The sequence below is a fragment of the Heterodontus francisci genome, chromosome 31 (assembly GCF_036365525.1).
Source record: "Heterodontus francisci isolate sHetFra1 chromosome 31, sHetFra1.hap1, whole genome shotgun sequence".
Lineage (NCBI taxonomy): Eukaryota > Metazoa > Chordata > Chondrichthyes > Heterodontiformes > Heterodontidae > Heterodontus > Heterodontus francisci.
In genome coordinates, this window is record NC_090401.1 from 24,573,559 (window position 1) to 24,597,127 (window position 23,569).

Genomic DNA, 23,569 nt, shown 5'->3' on the forward strand with positions numbered 1-23,569 from the left:
GCAGCCATCATCCTTAAACTTTAATAAAACCTATATAATCCTTTTTGCTTCTTAATGAAATATTAACACAAACCTTCAGATTCACTTTGCTTAGTGATGATGCATTACCAAGAACCTGTAGTAACTAACTCTCCAATGAAGACTACCTAATATAAAGACATTGTGCAATTAAGCTGGGGAAAGAATAACCCAGCATCCAATCAATCCCAAGGATACCATTGCATCCATTCACTGAGTGAGGAAAGGTTCCAATCCAAAGGTCCCAAATGTTCAGTGGATCATGAGACAACTTCCCTTCAGTGTTCCACAATCACCAACTGATCTTCTCTTCATTACCTCACAATCTCCAGAACCCATGAAAAAAGAAAGTATAAAAGAAAAGGGTTACAACCAACTGCTCAAGCCAAAGCCCCCAATCAAAATATATGATTCTGATTTCAGTGGGAGAAACGCACTTTCAAATCAGTCCTGCCACTCCGCAGATCGCCTAACATAACACTTTAAACTTTCTAAATTAAAGAAAACCACAGCCAAATTGACCATCTATTAACCCCTCGAATGAGGTGAACCAAACCATGTGTCTTTATATTAACTGTTTAATTAAAAAAACTAAATTCTTAAACACTACTAAGATATAAACAACATTTAAAAGAAAAATTTGTGTCCTTGCTGATTTACGCTCCTGCCAAAGTGGAATCTTCCAATGTGGAACAGTCCAAGGTTGCTTGAAGACCTCACAGCCGTCCGATGGGGATAAAAAAATGTCCAACATCCAAAACTTCAACTTTTCTTTCGTCTAGCGATGATCAACAACTCGCAAATACTTTAATGAATCAATTTGGCTTTAGAATTTTGAGGGGTGAAAAAATGATCAGTTTAAAATTCACCTTCCTTCAGTTTAAACTATCAGAGAATTCTGTTAGGTTCTTGCTGGTCCAGCTGTCTGTCTGTGTCTGTGAGTTAGAACAGTCTGTTTCCCCTATAAGCCAGTTCAAAATTAAATTGCAACATTGTATCTCTTGCTCCTCAGTCTCTGAGTGACTGTATCCAAGGGCAACCAGAATGCACATTTGAGCCTCACAGCTTCAGCGACCCGGGTTCGATTCTGGGTACTGCCTGTGTGGAGTTTGCAAGTTCTCCCTGTGACCGCATGGGTTTCCACCGGGTGCTCCGGTTTCCCCCCATAGCCAAAGACTTGCAGGTTGATAGGTAAGTTGGCCATTGTAAATTGCCCCTAGTATAGGTAGATGGTAGTAGAATTGAGGGAAGGTGGGGATGTGGTAGGAATATGGGATTAATGCAGGATTAGTATAAATGGGTGGTTGATGGTCAGCATAGACTCGATGGGCCAAAGGGCCAGTTTCAGTGCTGTATCTCTAAAAAAAAATAAAGATGGGAACTTTAGGGGTAGCTCAAATTGGAAGGAAGTAAAGCTGGTAACAAGAGGTTGAAAAGTAGCAAGCGACATTAGAAGGCAGGCGAAACAAAGACGAGCATCAACTAGGCTTAGAATACAGAATGTCAAGAAGACCAGGTTAAGGGCACTCTACCTGAATGCATGCAGCATTCACAACAAGGTAGATGATTTAAAGGCCCAGATAGAGGTAAATGGGTATGATCTAATTGCCATAACGGAAATGTGGCTACAGGGTAACCAAGACTGGGAACTCAATATTCAAGGAAATTCGACATTTAGGAAGGACAGACAAAAAGGAAAAGGAAGCAGTGTTGCGCTGATGATAAGGAATGGGATTAGTACATTGGTAAGGGAGGATATCAGATCAGAAGAACACAATGTGGAATCTGTTTGTGTGGAGTTAAGAAACAGCAAGGGGCAGCAAGCATTGCTAGGAGTTGTTTATAGGCCACCAAACAGTAGTGGTAGTGTGGGGCTTGGCATTAATCAGGAGATTAGAGAAGCATGTAGCATGGGTAATACAGTAATCATGGGTGACTTCAATCTGCACATAGACTGGGTAAACCTAATGAGCATTAATGCTGTGGAGGACGAGTTTCTGGAGTGTGTGAGGGATGGTTTTCCAAAGCAGTATGTTGCGGAACCAATTACAGAACAGGCTATTTTAGATCTAATTTTATGTAATGAGAAAGGGATAATTAATAATCTTGTAAAAGAACCTTTAGGGATGAAAAGTGACCATAATATGATGGAATTTTACATTGTGTTTGAAAGTGAGGTAATTCAATCTGAAGCCAGGGTGTTAAATTTGAATAAAGGAAATTATGAAGGCATGAGGGGCAAATTGGCTGAGGTGGATTGGGAAAATACATTAAAAGGTATGATAGTACACAGGCAATGGATAGTCTTTAAAGAAATATTGCATAGTTTACAGCAACTATACATTCCTTCAAGGCACAAAAACCCCAAAAGTAAAGGCAGTCAACTGTGGATATCAAAGCAAGTTAAGGATTGTATAAGATTAAAAGAAAAGACCTATAATGTTGCCAGAAAAAGTAGTAAACCTAAGGATTGGGAGGATTTTAGAATATCGCAAAGGAGGACGAAGAAGAAAGGGAGAATAGAGTATGAATGTAAGCCAGCAAACAATATAAAAAGGAACTGCAAATGCCTCTATAGGAACGTAAAAAGGAAATGTTTGGCAAAGTCAAATGTAGGCCAATTACAGGCAGAGTCAGGAGAATAGAATTTATAATGGGGAATAGAGAAATGGCAGAGAAGCTAAATGATTACCTTGTGCCTGTCTTTACTGAGGAAGATACAAGAAATCTCCCAGAATTAGATATCCAAGGGATTAAGGGGAATGATGAATTGAAGGAAATTAGTATTAGTAAGAAGGTTGTATTGGAGAAATTAATGGGGCTGAAGGTTGATTAGTCCCCAGGACCTGATATTCTACATCCCAGTGTTGGAAAAGGTAACTATGTAGATAGTGGAGCATTGGTGGCCATCTTCCAAAATTCTATAGATTCTGGAGCGATTCCTGCAGATTGGAAGGTTGCAAATGTCACCCCACTATTTAAGAATGGAGGGAGAGAAAAAACAGGGAATTACAGACCTGTTAGCCTTACATCAGTTGTTGGGAAAATGTCAGAATCTATTCTAAAGGATGTGATAAATGGACACTAGGATAATAATGATCTGATTGAGCATAGTCAACATGGATTTATGACAAACCTGTTGGGAGTTTTTTGAGGATGTTACTAACAGAATTGATAAAGGGGAGTTGGTGGAAGTGACATACTTGGATTTTCAGAAAGCTTTTGATAAAGTCTCCCACAGGAGGTTGGTTAGCAAAATTAAAGCACATGGGATAGGAGGTAATATACTGGCTTGGATTAAGGATTGGTTAACAGGCAGAAAGCAGAGAGTAGGAATAAATGGGTCATTCTCGCATTGGCAGGCTGTGACTAGTGAGGTACTTGGGCCACAGTTGTTCACAATATATCAATGATTTTGATGTGGAGACCAAATGTAGTCTTTTCAAGTTCGCGGCTGACACAAAACTAGGTGGGAATGTGTGTTGTGAGAAAGATGCAAAGCGGCTTCAAGGGAATTTGGACAGACTTGGTTAGTGGGCAAGAACGTGTCGGATGGAATATAGTGTGGAAAAATGTGAGGTTATCCAATTTGGTAGGAGAAATAGTTGTGCAGAGTATTTCTTAAATGGTAAGAGATTATAAAGTGTATTAGGTAAAGGTAAAGATTATAAAGAGGACTTCGGTGTCTTTGTCAATAAGTTACTGAAAGCTAACATGCAAGTGCAACAAGCAATTAAGAAGGCCAATGGTATGTTAGCCGTTATCGCAAGTGGATTTGAGTACAGGAATCATGAAGTCTTGCTTCAGTTGTATAGAACCTTGGTTAAACTGCACCTGGAGTTCTATGTGCAGTTTTGGTCCCCTTATCTTAGAAAGAATATTATTACCATAGAGGGAGTGCAACGAAGGTTCACCAGACTTGTTCCCAGGATGGCAGTACAGTTCTAAGAAGAGAGATTGGGGAAATTGGGCCAGTATTCTCTAGAGTCTCGCAGAATGAGAGGTGATGTCGTTGAAACCTACAAAATACTTAAAGGGATAGACAGGGTAGATGCAGGTAAGGTGTTCCCCTGGTTGGGGAGTCGAGAACCAGGGGACACAATTTCAAAATAAAGGAGAAACCACTTAGGACAGAGATGAGGAGAAATTTCTTTACTCAGAGTGTTGTGAATCTCTGGAATGCTCTACCTCAAAGCTCAGTCATTGCGTATGTTTAAAGCAAAGATTGACAGATTTCTAAGTACCAATGACATAAGGGGATATGGGGATAGTGTGGGAAAAAGGCATTGAAGTGGATGATCAGCCATGATCATGTTGAATGGCCTACTCCTGCTCCTATGTTTCTAAACCTATATTAAGCCACCTGTTCAGAAAGTACCAGCTGAAAATTATCCCAACCATGATTCATCCAAACTTCTGTATTTTCAGAAATTACTTCATTTTGAAAACAACCTAAAATAGGGTTTATCTAGACATTTTCCACTGAATTGAACAAAACAACTTGGGAGATAATTTGATTGCCCAATTTACTCAGTTATCACAATAAGATATTAGACATATTCAAGAGCAGGTTTCCCACTTCTTCACAGTTTGGCCTTCCCCAGTGTATCCACTAAGATCAAGAAAAGAAATTTGTCCATATAATTTTGAAATGTGGCAACCAATGATGTTTATAATTTCGATACTTAATGGGCATGCATTTACTTTTAAAAAATTGTTTTATCCATTTACATGGAATTACATAGAATTTGCAACTCAGAAACAGGCCATTCAACCCATCTGGTCTATGCCAGTGTTAATGTGCCATACAAACTTCCTCCCACCCTACTTCATCTCAGCCTATTCTTCAATTCCTTTCTCCCTCATACCTAGCTTTCCGTTAAATGCATCTATCCTATTTGCTTCAAATACTCCTTATGGCAGCAAGTACCACATTCTCACCTCTTTCTGAGTAAAGAAGTTGTTCCTGAATTCCTTATTGAATTATTAGTGACAGATTTAGATTTAACTTATTTATTTTCACTCCTCCCTATTTATGTTTACTCCGTGAGATATCTGTTGCTCCCAACTGTACACATCAAAATCAGTTCTACTGGCCAATGGGGGAATTATAGAGGTGACAGTTTCGAACCTGCACTTCTGTAGCTCACCAGCAGTGGCAGTGTGAAACGACCCTGGCGAGAACCAAATGCTTCAATCATCACTGTCCTTTTTCTTTTTTTTCACTCAATCCTTTTTTTTTGTTATTATCTCTTCATCCTTCTTCTCCTCCTGCTGATGCAGACATAAAAAGATCCTCGCAGAATTATTCAAAGGAGATCAAGGAGTTCTTCTGGTGTCTCGGCCAACATTCAGTTTGTTTACAATAAAAAAACTAAGTTTCCTGGGAATTTTTCTTAGGAATACCTTTAAGGACCACTTGGGGCAGGGTGGAGGTGGGGTTAGGTTGCTCAATGTCTGATACAAATGAAATGCTCAACCATTATCACCAAACACAGATTATTTGGCCATTCATACTTTTGCTGTGGGCACACTGGCAACATGTTTGCCTACTTAACAACAGCAACTGCTCTTCAGAAGTAAATGTTTGCTTGTAAAATGCTGCAGGACATCATGAGGACATGAAATGTGCTACATAAATACAAGCTCTTCCTTTCCTTTATGCTGCACACCAGTCTGGGCCACTGTTGTTAAGTAACCACCTGCAATGATTTGTTGAAGAATAGCCCAGATTCTTCTTCTCAGGCAGTCCCTCGGGAACGAGAATGACCTTCTTCCACTCCAGGGTTGTGGGTCCTTAGGTGACTGAATCGTCCAATTCTGGATCTCCACACTGTGCCACAGGTGGGGCAGGTGGTGTTTGGTGAGGCAAGTGGATGGGATGCTCGAAATTCTGAATGCTTCTTCCACTGTTTGCACTTGGTCGCTGCCTGAGCATGTTGACATTGTTTGAACTGGCTGGCACCATCGCGGATGCTTCTTCTCCATTTTGGGTGATCTCAGGCAAGAGATTCCCACGACTCTGTGATTCTGTGAATCAGTGAAGATGTCATATTTTTTCAGGGAGACTTTAAGGATATCCTTGTAGTGTTTCCTCTGCCCTCCTGGTAGCCTCGTGCCGTGATGGAGCTTAGAGTAAAAAGTTTGTTTTGGGAGTCTTTTGTCAGGCATGTGGACGATGTGGCCCGCCCAGCATAACTGACGAGTCATGACCAGTGTCTCGATACTGTGATGTTGGCCTGAGAGAGGACACTGATTTTGGAGCGCCTGTCCTGCCACTGAATTTGCAGGATCTTGCGGAGGAACCAATGGTGATACCTCTCCAGCACTTTGGGATGTCTGCCGTACAGGGTTCACGTTTCTGATTGTCATGCAGGCCCCCACTTGCCAAGAATGAGGCACACATTATTTCGCCACATGAGCATTAAAAAACTTTAAAATGTTGCTGGGAAGAAAAGAGGGCCGATCATAAGGAATTACCAGGCCCCTTGCTGGAAAGACCTTTTTTGCATACAAGCAGACAGTATTGGAACAAAGGACCCAGTCCCTGCTTCTCCAATCCACTGAAGACCTGGTCAGACCAGTTTAGTCACATGACTAACTGGCTATTTGAATTTAAACTGGCCACCGAGTGTTTGAAACTCAGAAAGCTCTTTGCTCCTGGACTGGAAAGACTTCTCTCCTGTCTGCTTTCATCTCGCTCTCACCAGCTTCAGAAACCATTGATGACATATGAACCCCAAGAGAGAAAATTCTCCTACAGTGAACAAGGTTTAAGAAGAACACTGGGCCCCAACAAAAAGCAAGACTACCTACAATCAAGGACTACAATGAGTTCGAAACACAGCAAAAACCCCTCTTCAGCGATTGCTGCAAATCTCTCCATTTTATTTTTCTTCTGCTCTTTTCTGTCCCTATTTGCACGTGCATATGCATGCTAGCCTCGGGCGCGGCGTGTATCCATAAGCAATAAGCAAATTAGAGTTTAAGTTTAAGTTCTAATAAAATTTCACTTTTCTTCTTTAAACGGAAGAAAACCTGGTGTGCTAATTTCTTTGCCTTATAATTGGAAAGTGGTGAACAAGGTTTCACCAAGGGGGAGCTCAAAACATGGTGTCCTTAAAAATCTAAACCCTGTTAAAATAAGACCAGGTGAAGATAGTAAAAAGACCCCTGGACACCTTTCTCACCTGGTCATGATACAGATGCATACAGGAGGGCAGGTAACACTGTAGACAATGAAATAAAAACAAGAAATGCTGGAACCATTCAGCAGGTCTGGCAGCATCTGTGGAAAGAGAAGCAGAGTTAACGCTTCGGGTCAGTGACCCTTCTTCGGAACGGACAAATATTAAAAATGTCACAGGTTATAAGCAAGTGAGGTGGGAGTGGGGCAAGAGATAACAAAGTAGAAGGTGTAGATTGGACCAGGCCACATAGCTGACCAAAAGGTCACAGAGCAAAGGCAAACAATATGTTAATGGTGTGTTGAAAGACAAAGCATTAGTACAGATTAGGTGTAAATACACTGAATATTGAACAGCAGCAAGTGCAAACCTGAAAAAAACAGTGGGTAAGCAAACTGAACAAACTAAGATGAAATGAAATAAATGCAAAAAAAGGTTGTAAAAATTGTAAAAAAGAAAAAACAACTAAAAATGAAAGTAAAATGGGGGGCTGTCATGCTCTGAAATTATTTAACTCAATGTTCAGTCCGGCAGGCTGTAGTGAGCCTAATTAGTAAATGAGATGCTGTTCCTCAAGCTTGCGTTGATGTTCACTGGAACACTGCAGCAATCCCAGGACCGAGATGTGAGCATGAGAGCAGGGGGGAGTGTTGAAATGGTAAGCAACTGGAAGCTCAGGGTCCTGCTTGCGGACTGAGCGGAGGTGTTCCGCAAAGCGGTCACCCAGTCTGCGCTTGGTCTCCCCAATGTAGAGGAGACCACATTGTGAGCAGCGAATACAGTATACTATATTGAAAGAAGTACAAGTAAATCGCTGCTTCACCTGAAAGGAGTGTTTGGGGCCTGGGATAGTGAGGAGAGAGGAGGTAAATGGGCAGGTATTACATCTCCTGCGATTGCAGGGGAAGGTGCCATGGGACGGGGACGAGGTGGTGGGGGTAATGGAGGAGTGGACCAGGGTGTTGCGGAGGGAACGATCCCTTCGGAATGCTGACAGGGGAAGGGAGGGGAAGATGCGTTTGGAAGTGGCATCACGCTGGAGGTGGTGGAAATGGCGGAGGATGATCCTTTGGATATGGAGGCTGATGGGGTGGAAACTGAGGACAAGGGGAACCCTGTCACGGTTCTGGGAGGGAGGGGAAGGGTTGAGGGCAGAGGTACGCGAAATGGGCCGGACACGGTTGAGGGCCCTGTCAACAACAGTGGGGGGGAATCCTCGGTTGAGGAAAAAGGAGGTCATATCAGAAGCACCGTCATGGAAGGTAGCATCATCAGAGCAGATGCGTCGAAGACAGAGAAACTGGGAGAGGAGGGTGGTGGTGGATGGGGACTGGTTGGGCCTCTGTTCAAGGAAAAAGCAGATTGAACAACTTCTCCTTTGTGTACGGCTGCATCAAGCTGTGCTTAGACCCTCGGTATGCAAACACCAAGTGTCACTATGGGCTGAGGTTTTATCTATCCCTGGTGTTGTGAACGATGGATCAGGCCATGGTGCCGCAGAACGTTCCATTCAGTTGGACTGTGCCATACCACATGTCCCTCTTAGAAAAGTTTTGCAAAAATAAAGTCCATTGGGCAGTGGTCCACATGTAACATCCTTGAGGCCATGCGGGAAAAGGAGATGATGAATCCTGTCGGATCATTCCCTGAGCAGACTATCAAACTCAATTGGCAAAATGTCTCATCACCAAACTTCCAAACAAGCACCAAGACATAGCTTGGTTGGTGATGAGAAGGGCCCTCCCTGTCAGATCCTTCATGCACGTCTGGAGTCTCAGTGCCGCCGCATGCTGCCTTCAAGGTGGTGGGGAAGAGACCATTGCCCACCTCCTTCTGGGACGTGCCTTGGCTAAGCAGGTCTGGAAAGAGATGCAGTGGTATTTATCGAGGTTCATCCTGAACATCTCCCTAATGCAGGACTCATTGCTCTACAGGCTGTTCCCAGGGATGCATACTGAGACAAACATCAACTGCTGCTGGAGGACCATCAACTCAGTGAAAGACGCTGTTTAGTCTGCCTGAAACTTGCTGTTTTTTCAGTACAAGGAGCTGTTGACAACTGAGTGTTGCCAGCTGGCACATTCCGAGGTCCAGGACTATGTGCTGAGGGAGGCACTAAAGCTTGGGGCAGCCAGTGCAAAGGCTCAATGAGGAAAGACCACTGTCTAAGGCCCTCCCGCCGTAGTAGGGGCTAGAACCCATGTAAAACTCCTTGAGCTGTATGGAACAGAGAATGTTTGATATGAAATGTAAATGTACATTGTAAATGTAACCTGTAATAGTAAGTGTGGTGAGGTACCTCATGTACTGTACTGAAAGAAACTGATCTGTATTGCACTTTATGTAATGTACTTTTACAAATTTTATGAATAAAGTATATTTTTTGGGAAAAAAAACCTTTCAGAATGATCGACACCGCATCCACCAACTTAAACATTCACTCCCTCCACCATCGACGCCCAGTGGCAGCATATACAGATGCACTGCAGCAACTCACCATGCCTCCATTGTAAGGACTCTTAATAAGGGGGGGTTTCACTTCCCTCTAAGGTCCTGACTCTGTACTGAGTATCAATCGCATGAAACAGACTTTGGATAAAATTTCCACTTTATGTGGAACAACCTTATTAACTCACCAAGCATTAGCATATACCCACAACACCAGTTGCGTAGAAGACCCGTGTATGGAAACTCGTTCCTGGCTGGTCAGGTCCGCTGAGCGATGTCTTCCACACAATTTCCTGTAACTGACCAAGTCACACTTCCTGGCTGTAGCAACAATGTGGTTATGAGCTGTGGCTTTATACCCCTTTCTGACCCTGGTCCCTCAACATATAAGGTAATGTTTTGAATTAGGTCATCCGATTGGGTTTCAGTGCCTCATCAATTCCACCTTGGCTTATGCAAGACCACCTGCATGTGGTCATATCTTGCTCTCAGAAGGGGTGTCTTAGGTGCATACCACCCGTGGATGTGATATCTGCATCTTGATAAGGCAAGAAGGAAACCATTCACACATATGTCAGAAGGCCATTGCCCCCGAGTGTGGTTGTAGACAGGCTGTTTGATGTTGTAACAGCCCAGGCTACCACATCAGTGGTATTTCCTGATTTGTCTATCTGTGTGTGTATGTATGTGAGTCCTAGTTCACTTGCATTGTCTTTTATTTTTAAAAAGTCCAATGTGAACCCCAGCGAATGATGTTTTTGGTCAGAATTCTTCTCCCTTCGTTCCGATGTCCTCCACCTCCACATTTTTACCACTTGGTGAGCTCCACATGCTGGTCCACATCACAACTGGTTACATTTTACCTATGAACAGAAATACATAAGATATTAACAAATGCCTCACAGAATAACAAAATAAAAGAGATATCCCAAATGCCTTACACCTTCAACAGCACCTTCCAAACTCGTGACCTCTACCACCTAGAAGAATAAGGGCAGCAGATGCATGGGAACACCACCACCTGCAATTTCCCTTCCAAGCCACAAACCATCCTGACTTGGAACTATATTGTTGTTCCTTCACTGTCGCTGGATCAAAATCCTGGAACTCCCTTCCCAACAGCACTGTGGGAATACCAGATGGACTGTAGCGGTTCAAGAAGGCGGCTCACCACCACCTTCTCAAGGGCCATTAGGGATGGGCAACAAATGCTGGCCTGGCCAGTGACGCCTATACCCTATGAGAGAATTTTTAAAAACAGGAGAATTTGATGCATTCTTTGATGTTATATCAGATCAAAGATAAATGCTGTTGATGATAATTCGTTGAGAACCTTAATAATTAGTCTCAGTATCTCACAAGACACAGAAATAAGTGGAAACTATATTCCTTTTGTTATAAATAAGCACAGACTTTAGGGGGTAATCTTTGACTATCAGCTAATTTCTTGTCTGTAAAACAGGCAGTCAACAATCAAAAATTGTGGGGAAAGGAACCCCAGCCTCATCATTGATGCCCAAGGCCTCCCTGATCCAACTTTCAGGCGAGTAGTCGGCCTACCTGAAAAAGACTTGAACATGTATGTTTAAAGCAGAGATTGACCAATTTCTAAATACAAATGATAGAAGGGGATATGAGAATAGTGTGGGAAAAAGGCATTGAAGTGGATGATCAGCCATGGGGCAGGCTCGATGGACTGAATGGCCTACTCCTGCTCCTATGTTCCAATGTTCCTACATAAATCAGGGCCTTACACCGGTTGTAGGAACCTAATTGCAATTTTCATTTGTATCAGACATTGAGCGGCCAAACCAATGGTCCTTAAAGAGGTTGCTTGGAAATTGGTCCAAGAAACTTATTTTTATTTAATTCTCACAAAACTATGGCCTGCTACAAGTCTGTTCAAGGCTCTCACTGTGGATTGATTCCAAAGCCACCCCACCATCCCTCTGCCCTGATCTGCTGGCTGGCTCAGTATAGGAGCCAACTGACACTCCTACCAGAACCAACAAGCTACAGTGAAGTGCCTGTTTGGTGCCTGCATCTTACTGGCAGCGTGTTAGCCAGTGCCAGGCCTTAGAATGGCTTAGTTCTCATCTTGGTGTCAAAGGGTACACCGAGCATACACTCAGCCAATTTCATGCCTATTGTAGGTGCTACATGTCCAGTGGATACTTGAACATCATTCAAGCTAACTGCTATATTTATGCAATAAGGCTTTTGGATGAAACAGTCTTTCATAGAATTACAACAAAGTACATAGAGTCATTGAGTTATACAGCACAGAAACAAGCCCTTCGGCTCATCGTGTCTGTGCCGGTCATCATGCACCTAACTATTCTAATCCCATTTTCCAGCACTTGGCCAGTAGCCTTGTATGTTATGGCATTTCAAGTGGTCATCTAAATACTTCTTAAATGTTGTGAGGGTTCCTGCCTCCTTCAGGTAGTGTGTTCCAGATTCCAACCACCATCTGGATGAAAATTTTTTCCCCAAATCCCCTCGAAACCTCCTGCCCCTTCCCTTAAATCTATGCCCCCTGGTTATTGACCCCTCCGCTAAGGGAAAAAGTTTCTTCCGAACTATCCTATCAATGCCCCTCATAATTTTGTATACCTCTATCAGGTCCCCCCTCAGCCTTCTCTGCTCTAAGGGAAACAACCCTAGCCTATCCAGTCTCTGTGCATAGCTGAAATGCTCAAGCCCAGGCAACATCCTGGTGAATCTCCTCTGCACCCTCTCCAGTGCAATCACATCCTTCCTATAGTGTGGTGCCCAGAACTGTACACAGTACTCCAGCTGTGGCCTAACTAGCGTTTTATACAGCTTCATCGTAACCTCCCTGCTCTTTTATTTTCTGCCTCGGCTAATAAAGGCAAGTAGCTAATGGGATTCCTGTGTTGGCCAATGGACTTCAAAGTGTCAAATCCAGAAACTAAACTGAGCTGAAGATATTGACAAAAACCTGCTATATATACTCCAGTTCAAACAGCTCAGATGAAAATTTATCAAAAGCTCAAAATCAGATGCACCTCACGTCGCACTATTCAGGTGCAGAGATCACTGCGTGCCCAAAAATGTGCCAGTGTGGCCCTCAGGTATGCGGTGAATGGGAGCTTGCGGAAAGCGGGCATTTTTTTTTTAGGTGTGGCACTGCACGCCAATGTTTTGGCCTTTAACAATATGGCAGGCAGAACATCTTTGGTTCATGATGAGTGTTCATTTCCAATCCGTCTTATTGAAGACTGGGGAGGTGATTTAGCGTAGTTGAATTTCTAAGCCAATTTGTCTTGGTGAGATGGTAAGCTGCGGGGTACAGTATACCATGTAATCTGTGTTAAATAGCCTTGTTTCCATCCACTTATGCCCAGTATTCCAATTAAGAGAGGGACAGTGGAAGTTGAATGGATTTCTGTTACACATAGTTTACAACAAGCAGCTGGTGTTTCAACCTTCCTAGGGATTCAACCTTTTTTTGCTCAGTGAGGAGAAGAATGGAAGTTGCTCATCATTTTGAGTTGTCATTGTGACATTATTTCTACAGGTAAATCAGAGCTGGAGTAATGCAATAAAAAACATTCAACATTATGATGCCTGACAGTGCACTCAAATTTACCATGCATGTGAGAAATAAACATTGTCGGTTTTTGGCTGTGCGGCTACATAAGGCCTACAGGTTCGTTCTTGCTCAGCAGTGAGCACATCCACTGAATGGAGAGTCTTTTGGAGTATGGAGACCCTTGACATATTCACCTGCCTTCTCAGCTAAAGTGTCTTGACAGAAAACTCTTGGTGTAATGAGAAGCTTTTTATGTTGTCTGATGCAACATAAAGTAGATGTGTGGAGTTCAGTTTGTTGAAGATCTTAAACCGGTTTATTAAACGGCTAACAAGTATATACAGTGCAGAGCTAACCATTTACAGGACTTGCCTCTTGGTATTACAGTTACAGAGTGAGACTGGCATGTAGTCACATGATTGCATCCTGGTACTCAGCTCATTAGCAAACTAAGATCTTAAAGGGACATCACACTAAAAGGCAATCACACAACCTCCCCCTTGTTTCCAAAGATAAGTCAGGGGACTTATGCTTAAAGTAAAAATACACAAAATTAGACAACATCAAAATTATTTACACATGAATAGAGATTGTGAAATTTACAAATATAGAGGCTTCGGAGTCCATATATCGTTTTGGTGGTTTGACAACTCTTCCAGATCTGGTTATAGTATAACCTTCTGGAGATGTGGATTGCACCCTTGGCTGTCCTGGGTTTGCAGGCATCTTGTCGATGCGTTGGTTGCTGTCTTGTTGATCTGTCACACCCCCACTGTCTGAGCATGCTCCCTTGAGTCCGCCATCATAATTGGAGTATTGCATATTTCTCTTAGTTGGCTTTGATTCCTTCTCAACACTGCTCTGCTAGATGTTGTAATCGCGTAAGACCTAGGCTCACGGCACACTCTAAACGCCTCCTCAGGCAACCATATTTTCATTGTGGTGTGTATGACCCTGACCTTTTGTCCTATATGTAGCTGAGGAAGTTCTGCCCCTGTGTGTCAGTCATGCACCATCTTCATTCTCCCCTGTTTTTCAAGTAGTGTCTCCTGCACCTCAGAGAATTTGGACAGATGGTGGCTTGGCAGAGTCCTCTGCACTTGTCTGCCAAACATGATCTCTGCTGGTGACACTAAGCCCATATCCATAGGTGTAGCTCTGTGGTGGAGCATGACAACATGTAGATCTTGTTTTGTGATCCTACACTTTAGGATAAGTGATTTGACTATGCGGATCATTCGCTCAGTAAGACCATTGGACCTAGGGTAATGTGGCGAGGACATCACATGGTTTACATCCCATTTGGTGCACATATCCCTGAAAGGTTTGCCTATGTACTGTGGCCCATTGTCAGAAATGATTTCTTCAGGTGCACTGAATATAGCACTTAATGTGAATGCAACAACTGTGCTTGAAGTGTCTTTTACCTGTCTGACAATTAGAAATTTGGAGAAATAGTGAGTGATAGGTATTTCAAGTGTTTTTCTTTTGTAGCCGTTCAATAGGCAATTCTTCATGGTTGAGTGGTTTTAGAAATTTCTTTTCAAACTTCAGTTGAGTGAATGAATGCTCTTCATGCTGGAATGGTTTAATGGTTTCTATTTATAGCTCTGGCTGTGAGCTGCGTGAATGAAGGACTCCCATGCTTTTTGCTGTCGGGCGCCTCCTGTAATGGTGCGGACCTGATCACCCTGGGAGAGGAGTTGGGTCTTCCTCGAATGTTTTACTCTCCCAGGAAGCCTTTGAGAGATTTTAAAAAATCAATCTTTTAAGGATTTCAAGGCTTTTCTCTTTTTTTAACTGTGATTTCTGTACCGACAGCACACTGACTCACCTGATTACAGTGATTGATTTGCAGCCTGCCATTCAGAGCCCTATTTTCTACAGCTGGAGGTGAGTTTTATTTTTTTTTAAACTGTTTGGGCCAGTGTTTCTTTTAACTTTCTTTCTTTTAGCTGTAGGTAGTTTTTAAAGCTGTTTTCCTGTGGTCTTCAATCTTGGATTCTGTCTTCTCACCACAGCTGCCACCATGTAATGAGAAGCTTTCTATGTTGTCTGATACAACATAAATGAAATGCATGGAGTTCAGTTTGTTGAAGATCTCAAACAGGTTTATTACACAGCTAACAACTATATACAGTGCAGAGCTAACCATTTACAGGACTTACCTCTTGGTGTTACAGTTATAGAGTGAGACTGGTAGGTAGTCACATGACTGCATCCTGGTCCTCAGCTCATTAGCATACTAAGATCTTAAAGGGACATCAACCTTAAAAGCTATCACACAACACTTGGAAAGAGAAATACTAATCTTTATTCTTCTGGCAGTGTACACACTGTAACGAATTGCCCATGTAGCTTTTCCTGTCCATAAGCTTGTTGGAAATCCATCTTCATACAGTCAAAAATAGCGTTCAGTTGCATTTCCTATCTTACCATGTACAAGACTGGTGAGGTGAATGAATGCATAAGTGTAGTGCTTGTAATCAAGTACTTACAATGTATCTTAGAGCACAGTAGTAAGAGACAATTTAGGTTACAGCTGCATAGAAGTCTGATTTTATTTCTCATGCTTTTGTTACCTTAAATGTCAAACAATTCTGAGGAAAAGTCCCTTGAACTTACAAAAGCTGTTGTAATTCCTTTACCAAGGCAAACTGACTAATAAACAGTAAATTTTAGATGCCCCATAAAAAGCATTAGGTTGGTTGCCTCCAGTAATAAACATAATTTCAATTTCTAGTACAAAGTCCCCAATCACGACATGGATGGACGGAGGTGAGTAACTGTGATGGGGGCAAAAGTCAAACATAAGAGAGTATAATAGAGCGTGTAATGAAGCTAATCCGAAAGAACTAATGGAAGGTTTAAACTTATCTTGTGTCTTCTAAAACCCACCTGGTAGATATATTCCAGTTAAAAGCAGCCTGCAGTTATTGAGAAAGGCTGACTGCTGCATTTTGAGGAGCTTGAAGAGAAAATAAATCTGTTGGCAAAGCAAATACGTCCCAATTCAGCTGACAGACACGTTTAAAAAGTAAGAATTTAAGATATGTTGTAGAATATAAAAATGGTGACTGGAATTTATTTTTCCAGTCATCAGCAGTTTGTGTGACTTTAATAGATTAGCTGAATCTTCTTTTAAGCCATGTATTGTGCTCTACGAACAGTGCAAATGATCAAAATATATTAATCTGGTTGTAAGCTGATTAAAGAATAAACTACAGCTTTTCTTCGATATATTTCTTTCCCACTTTTATTTTGCTTTTCAGTCACTAGGAAGGAACAGGAGTTGACCATTCAGTCTCTCTTGCTGTTCTATTAGATCATGGCGGATCTGTACTACAACTCCATTTACTCACCTTTCAGATCCCTTGTCACCCTTATCTAACAAAAATCTATTGAACTCAAATTTAAAAATTTCAATTAACCTCTATTATCCATGGCATTTTGATGAAGAGTTACTAGATTTCCACTATCCTTTGTGTGAAAAAGTACTTCCTGATTTCACTCCTAAATGGCCTCTCTCTCATGTGGAGGTTAGGTCCCCTTGTTCTGGTTAATAAACAATTGACTTATTTTGGTAATTGCCAGGAGCTTGTGTGGATCATGATGCCAGTGTAAGCACTAATCTAATGTGAGGGGACACCTCAGCATAGAAACTGAATAAAAGTCAGCATACTGCACAACACAAGAGATTTTGTTGATCTTTGCATTCCATGCAAATGCTCTCTGCCAACAACACAATTCTGGGCACCCAAGACTGTGTATGTGCTTTCCTGGCCCCGTGCTGGTGGGTTTGGAGGCAGAGGTGTGGGTTGGGGGAGAGGAAAATAGGGGAGAGCCACATTGGGATGGCTCCCTGATGCATTCCTGCCGCTGAGGAGCTTTCCCAGGTGTTGGCTAGGAAATGGATCGGCTGCCTGCTCCATGGAGATGGGCAGCCAATTAACATTGTTATGGCCCCACTTGGGGGTGATTTTGCAGTCTTGCTGGCATTTTCTCAGCAGCGAAGTTGCCCCCCCCCCCCCCCACCGACCCCTGGGCACTTGCGGAGGCTGCCAGCTCCATAAAGGAAGATGGTGGAGGGCCATCAAGAGCCAAAGGCTCCATACCTCAATGATGGGGCCATGGGTGGGAAAGGATGCACTCACAACCCAAACAATTCTGCCACTCTGACGGGCCTGCTGGCTTCAGCCCTGATAATGCTTTATTTCAATCCATGCCTCCAAGGGTGCCTCCAAGTTGAGGTGCCCTCGCGGTCCCCAACCTGCCACAGCACCTCTATCGGTGAGGCTGCCAAGGTTCCAGAGCTGCTGGCCCTCTGATTGGGCATGTAGCAACGAAAGCCCACCCACCATTGTAAATAGTACTTTGCGCACAAAGGCAGGCAATTAGAAAGCCGTCTCCCGGAAGATTGCTGAGCCGGTTTCACTGCCAGCAGATGCAGGCTCGGCATCCCTATTTGGTCCAGACCTCAGGGTATTTGTTTTGTTTATTTTGTTTAGAGATACAGCACTGAAACAAGCCCTTCGGCCCACCGGGTGTGTCGCGGATCAACCACCCATTTATACTAATCCTACATTAATCCCATATTCCTACCACATCCCCACCTTCACTCACTTCCCCTACCACCTACCTATACTCGGGGCAATTTATAATAGCCAATTTACCTATCAACCGAAGTCTGCGGGAAAATCCAATCCCAGGTTTCTATTCACAGCAACCTTGCTGAAGTTGAAAAAATAACAGGAAGTTTCAATGGTCAGTGCGAAACCCATGCCATCTGTGGAGCTCTCCATACGATGGTCAAATCAGATAACTGTATCCTGAAACAAGCTGAGACTGATAGCATTGTTGCCAAGAATACCTAACAAACTGAAGACTTGTGTTAAGGTGAAGTGAAAACTCAAGCAAATAAAAAAATGACAGTTTAGTTTTAGTTTAGTTTTAGTTTAGAGATACAGCATTGAAACAGGCCCTTCGGCCCACCGAGTCTGTGCCGACCAACAAGCACCCATTTATACTAATCCTACACTAATCCCATATTCCTACCACATCCCCACCTGTCCCTATATTTCCCTACCACCTACCTATACTAGGGGCAATTTATAATGGCCAATTTACCTACCAACCTGCAAGTTCAATGAGTCAAATTTAGGCATCAATTACTCCAATGCAGATATTGGATGGTAGGCTCCAGACAGTTCCTTGATGAAGAGCTGACGTGAAAGGTAAAGGTACCCCTGATGAATATTCCTGTCTGGGCATCTTTCTGAGTTTTCTTGTAAGGTGGTCAGAGCAGGCACTGTAGAGGGTCCCAAAGTCTGTGATAGTCTGCAGCTACATCAGATGGTCATGCCATACTGCTGGTTCTTCATAGATTTCCCCCAAACTGTGCAGGCTAATGGCACACTCAAATGACAGCATGACCTGATGGTGCTGAGATCCCAAAGTCATTTTGTAGGCAGGAGTTGAGGTCCAAATTCCTGCTTTCAGCAGCTGTTGAGCTGGTCCTTTGTCCATCAGATTGCAGTTTTTCAAAATATACCTGTATTTGCCACTCCTTACTCATACTTCATGCATCATCAAGTCCTCCCTTCTGCAACTCACTAAGTGACACCTCCAAAATAATTGTACCTACACTGGTGGAAGTGGGAAACACAAGTTGCTGTGAGATTCTCAGATGAAGCACCACATGGACTAATCATTATCCTGTTAGGGAACCAAAACAGCGTAGTAACACACCATTGAAACAAAGTCAATGCAAATGAAAATTAGATAGGGATTATAACCAAGTTGTTGAGAGCTGGAATGCACTATCTAAAAGAGTGGTGGAAACAGATTCAATAGTAACCTTTAAAAGAGAATTAGATAAACACTTGAAAAGGAGAAATTTGTAGAGTTATGCTGAAAGCAGTGGGGTGGGGCGAATTGAGTAGCTTTTTCAAAGAGTCAGCACAGGCACAATTGGCCTTCTTCAGTAATCCTGAGGTCACCTAAAACTCTGCTGCCTATGTCCTATCCCGCACCATGTCCCATTCACCCTCACTGACCTACATTGACACCTGGTTAAGCAACACCTCGATTTTAAAATTCACATCCTTGTTTTCATATTCCTCCATGGCTTCACTCCTTCCTATCTCTGTAATTTCCTCCAGCCCTACACCCCTCCAAGATATCTGACCTCATTCAGTTCTGGCTTCCTGTGTATCCCCAATTTTAACTGCTCCAACAGTGGCACCATGCCTTCATCTACCTAGGTCCTAAGCTCTGGAATTCACTCCCTAACTCTCTTTTTTCCTTTCAGATGTTCCCTAAAACCTACCTCTTTGACCAAGCTTTTGGTCATCTGTCTTAACTTCTCCTATGTAGCTCAGTGTCAAATTTTGTTTGATAACCCTCCTGTAAAACACCTTGGAATGTTTTACTATGTTAAAGGCAATATGTAAATGCAAGTTATTATTGTTGTGTGCATGACTCTATAACAGACAACCAATCCTCAATCGGGAGTTTTCTGCCTGAAGGTGAAAGGTAAAATTTATCCCACATCATCAGGCAACATTGTAAAATAAAGCAAAATGTAAGCAGTGAACATTGGCATTGTTTCTGGTAGCAGCAACCTTCCTCTTCATCTTCACCTGCATCATTTGAGACTGCATTGATTCTTTTTACCATCTCCATCCAGGTTGTTGTGGTGCTGATCTTGTCTGCAGTGTGCTCCCAAGATACAGGAAGGGCCATCTTTCTTTCTCGGACCCCATGCACTGGCAGCAATAGTGAAAGGAGCAGTTCAACCTTGATACCTAGTGCCACCTGATTAAGCTAGGGCAACATCAAGAGCTGTCAAGCCCCATCTTATGCCACCTCACATTGTGGTTTGAGTTCAGCTCAGGTCAGTGCAGGCCTCGCCCAATCAGCACCTGAGGACCAATTGTCCTAGTGCTGCATTATCAGTTCCATCATTACATCCTGAGAAATACTATGTAGTTAATTTGCAAAGAAATGGAGTAGGGTTTCTCGTGGAGTAGTCCTTCGACAAACCTTTGTACCACAGCCATGATTCAAACAGCATACTTTCTGCACAAAATACCGAGTACTTAGAAGAATACTGAAGAGTTAAGTCTTTAACCTCAAACCTTCATCTACAAATGATCCTACTTTAATTCTGTAATTTAAAGATCCTGCATCACAAATGTGCTTACCAGCCCCGAACCCCAGCAGACAGACTTTGGGGCCACTAACCTTTGTGTGAAAACTTCCTCCATTTTTTGATATCTAAGTCAATGGAAGCAAAAATGGGAATGTTGCTAAAAATTGGCTGACTAGCCATTGCATCCCCAGGCAGTAATTTTAAAACTAATCAAACCTTAAATAATATTTTAAAATTTGTAACCACCTTTAAAATGAATGGTGGAAGTCAGAAAGAGGATGAAAAAACAAAGCACCTAGATTCTGAAGTGAAATTTATGTTTGGATCAGGACTATAAAGAAAAAACTCTCATTGCAAATTGCTTTATAGCCAATGAAGAACTTTTTGATGTGTAGTCATGTTATAATGTAGGAAAGGTGACAGCCAATTTTGCACACAGAAAGGTCCCACAATCAGCAATGTGATAATGACCAGATAATCTGTTGTGTGGTATTGGTTGAGGGATAAATATTGGTCAGAACACATTGGAGAACTGCCCAGCTGTTCTTTAAAATAGTGCCATAAGATCTATTACATCCACCTGAAAGAGCAGAGGGGGGTTTGGTTGAACATCTCATCCAAAAATTGGCATCTCTGGCAGTGCAGCACTCCCTCCGTATTGCACTGAAGTGTTAGCCTACATTTTGCACTCACGCCTCTGGAGTTTTTTTTATTCATTCACGGGAAGTGCGCATCATTGGCAAGGCCTGTATTTATTGTTCATCCCCAATTTCCCTTAACTGAGTGGCTTGCAAGGCCATTCCAGAGGAAAATTAACAGTCAATCACATTGCTGTGGGTCGAGAGCTATACATCAGCCAGAGCAGGTAAGGACAATAGGTAACCTCCCAAAATGGCATGAGTAAACCAGATGGATTTTTAATAACAAGCCAGTACTACAGGCTCACCATGACTGATACAAGCTTTTTATTCCATATTTATATATTTACTGAATTTAAATTCCCAAGCTGCATGGTGAGATTTGAACTCATGTCCCCAGATCATTAGAGTAAATTTCTGGATTACTAGTCGAGTAACATAACCATTATGCCACCATTCAAGCTAAACTTAAAGCTACACCTTTTTCACTCAGAAGTGAGAGTGCTACCATCTTAACCATAGCTGATACATATATCTATGTGACCATAATATGAATGGGTCAGCGATAAGTTTGCATCATGATGCCATGTGAGAGCTGATGATATTTTAACTGCTAACCCTCATTTCCTTGTTCAGGGTCAGACTCCCTCCTGAACCCCATAAGAATCACAAGGTGGCTTGTGTGGGAGCAGGATTTTGGGTGGCAGGAGTTTGCCATCAGAAACCTGAGTGAACCTCCCCTGGCACTAAAGCAAACGGTCAAGGGATGGTTGGGTATATTACTCTATGCAGTTAGTGTGAATGAGTGTATTATTCTGTTGGGTGTAACTGAATGATACTGCGGTTTAAAGGGTTAACGTATGAGGACAGTTTGCTTACACTAGGCTTGCATTCCATTTGGTTTAGAAGATGGGGGTGCTGATCTATTTGAGGTGTTTAAAATTATAAGAGGATTCAGAAAGGTAATTAAAGAGAAACTATTTTCTCTGGTTGGGGAATCCAGAACAAGGGGCCTAATTTTAAAATTAGAGCTCGGCCATTCAGTGGTGATGTCAGGAAGTACTTCTTCACACAAAGGCTGGAGGAAATCAGGAACTCTCTGCCCCAAAAACCTCTCCATGCTAGTTTAATTGAAGCTTACAAGGCTGAGATCAATAGACTTTTGTTTAAGGGATATGGAACAAAGGTGGAAAAATGGGATAATGATACAGATAATAAAGTAATTGAATGGCAAAATGGGTTTGAGGGACTAAATGGTCTACTCCTGTTCCTATGACTGAGTATATTCTTCTGTGAAGGATGGGTGTAGCTGATTTGGTTACTATAAGCAGGTTGGATATGATTGATGTTATGCAAGTCCCCCACCTGCCAAAAATGAGACACATTAATTTCACTGATTGGACGTTAAATTTCAAATTTTTATTGGGAAGAAGAGAAGGCCTGTGACAAGGGGTTGCCAGGCCTCTGGCTAGAAAGACATTTTTGCATATTAACAGACAGTGTTGGAACAAAGGAGCTATCCCCTGCTCCAATACAATCCACAAACAGACCTGTTCAAACCAGTTAGTCACATGACTAACCTGCTTGACAGTCTGGGTTTTTTTCTGAATTGCACAGTTTTTTGATCTGAGAGCCTACAGAAAGCTGTTTGCTCCTGGAATGAAAAGAACTCTCCTGGCTGGCCCGCCACAGCCTGTCCTGTCTGCTCCCATTTCTTTCTCACGGAACTCCAAAAACCAACTGAAGACACATGAACCCCAAGGCAGAAAAGTCTCCAACAGTGAACAAGGTTTAAGAAGAATACTGGGCCCCAACGAAAAGGAAGACATACCTACAATCAAGGACTCTACAGTGAGCTCAAAGAACCGTACAACAACTCTTCAGATATTTTCCCAAACCTTTCCACTTTAATTTTTCTTTTGCTCTTTTCTGTCTCTATTTGCATGTGTGTATTACGTTTACATGCTAGCATGGGTGCGTCGTGTATCCAAAGGTGTCAACTGAATTAGAGTTTAAGTTTTAATAAATTACACCTTTCTTCTTTAAACCTAAGAAAGCTTGTTTGTGCTCATTTCTTTACCGTATAATTGGAAAGTGGTGAACAAGGATTCACCAAAGGGGGAGCTAAAAACGCAGTGTGTTTAAAAATAAAACCTTGTTACAGTAAGACCAGGTGAAGGCTAAAAGGGAAGCCTAGACCTCTTTCTCAGCTGGTCGTAATAGAAATTTGGGTGCTAGCATCCAGAATTGGCCCACAGAGAAATGAGAGAAATTGGAAGTGGGAAGCCAAATTGTTCCCAAGCAATAAAAAAGAGCAAGTTTTCTATACAGGTTTTCTTGTGATTGTGTGTGCTTGAATACTAACATGTTTGCAACTGAAGCTAGTAGCTCTCCAAGCCAGGGTGAAGTAACTTGGAATAAGTTAAAAGCACTGTCTATGGAGGAGTTGAGAAAAATGGCTGAGCTCTGTGGGATCACTGTACGTGGCAAAGCTAGGAAGTCTGAACTCCAAAGGCTAGTGGCCAACCATTTTTCCCTTGAATCTGAAGAAGCAGAAACAGGGTTA

General features: G+C 42.5%; 1 pseudogene; it reads left to right on the forward strand.

The window, feature by feature from the left end:
* Positions 1 to 15,649: 15,649 nt before the first annotated feature.
* On the forward strand, positions 15,650 to 18,086 carry LOC137347035 (small ribosomal subunit protein eS21 pseudogene; annotated as a pseudogene).
* The last annotated feature ends 5,483 nt before the right edge of the window (positions 18,087 to 23,569 follow it).